Here is a 1,858-nt window from a genome sequence, read left to right as displayed (position 1 = left end):
ACAGAGGCTTCACAAAAAAATGTGATGGTTTGCCAGGACTTGCAGTAACTACTGCCAAGTGAGAAGTGGAGTTAGTCTGCTTGACATGAGTACTCGCCGGCAGGCCAAGCAGGCCCGGCCCCTGCCGAACGGAGTTGCCGGCGCAGCGAAGCGGAGCTGGCAACTCCATTTGGCGGTAGGGCGGGCCTGCTTGTTAACCAGGTATTTACCTAGAAAATTGCATTCTTATGTGCAAGCGCTGATTAGCTGGTCAGCTGCCGTCAGCTGCTCTCCCGTGTAAAAATAAAAAAGTAAGTCGCATTTTCACGTCATTTCGTGCAAGCGTCGTGTAGTCTTTTCAGGATTTCGACATTTGGTCGAAAGTGCGGTCCCATGAGCCAATTGTACGTCTCTGCGTCTCTGATCTCTCCTAATGGTGCTGGTGCAGTATTGCGCTCCAGTCTGACAGTCGCTGGCACGAAGCCGCTTCGGCGCTGCTCGGGACTGTCTGGGCGGCGGTCGGCCGCTCCCGAGCCGAGCCGAGCTGGGCTTCGGCAGCTCGGCGGGTGCTGGGCGGGCGCTCGGCGGTCGCGTAACGGTCGAAATTTTCGCACTATATGTCCAAAATGAGGCTGCTATGTTTCCATATTACTTAAGGATGGCTGTGGGTATGCAGCAGATTTTCGGCCCGACTTTTGAAGTAATTTGTACATGCAATAGCCTTTTTGCGCTTATCTGTACTGTGCACAACGCTCGTTCGCTCCGCCGCCCTGTTCTTTCCATACCCGAACGCACCCAGGGTAGGGGTCTGCTCTGCCACGCCACGTCACGTAGTGACGCCGTCGCCGTCGCCATATTAGAATGTGGTGGAATGAAGTGAAAAGATGTGCCTCAGTGTATCCTGATATTATCAATTTTGACATACGCAAGATGTTTAGTGGGTCAGACGAATAACGTGCATCTTTCCACGTGGCACACACAAAAAAAGGTTTGTGTAAAAAACTTAATACTCCTTCTACAAATTTTTCCCCTAAGAGAGTTATAACCTTCAATATTTCTGTTAAGAGTTCTCAACACAATTGTATTTCACGCGGATATTGTTAATTGTTGAAATTATATGAGGGGATCAGGAACATCACTTGGGTCGCTTGCGGTAGTGAGATCGAGTGAGATAAACTTGTGTTCCGCATGTCTTTGGGTCATATCCCGGCAGTAGTTCCGAAATTTTTCTTAGAATGCAAATCCTAGAATAGTGTCACTGTCATGAATGTCGTTCTTTTCATTACGGGCCTTTCACTATCGTTTTCTGATAACCTACTTAAAAAAATTGTTTTTAATTTGAGCCAAGGCCGTTTTTGGGCGAGGAGCACTAATGATCGTTTCCGCGTGTTTACTTGCTACAAATAAATATTCTCGACTCTCGCCATATTTGTTTACCATTCACGCCGTTCTGCCTGGCTAATTCGAACTTCGAGCCACCGATTCGGCTAAAAATGAAGGTTTTTTTTTTAAACTAAGAATTTAGGTTTTCTGTCCCGACAGAAAACTTTTTTGCTAAGACGTAGCTTTTATTAACTAAGAAATTTGTTTTAACTGAGGAATTTGATCGTGAATGCTACCATTAAGCATTAGTGCTATGGAACTATTATATTAAGCAAGATAAACGATCGTGAGTGGCCCCGTAACGAAGTTGAGGGTCAATGGCCGGTAAAGAACGAGTAAAAACAAAACACTGACTCGAGACAGCTCGAGAGTGATAACTTTTGACTTAGATCCAAGCTACGGATTTACCTAGTATTTTAACTGGTCATTTTTCCAGACGTAAAAGTTTGAGGTGCGCGGGGCAGCTAGGCCGAAAGGTCCGATCCTCGGACGCCAA

Source organism: Frankliniella occidentalis, unplaced genomic scaffold (genome assembly GCF_000697945.3).
Source record: "Frankliniella occidentalis isolate FOCC.00 unplaced genomic scaffold, Focc_3.1 Scaffold357, whole genome shotgun sequence".
NCBI lineage: Eukaryota > Metazoa > Arthropoda > Insecta > Thysanoptera > Thripidae > Frankliniella > Frankliniella occidentalis.
This window is presented reverse-complemented; position numbering follows the sequence as displayed.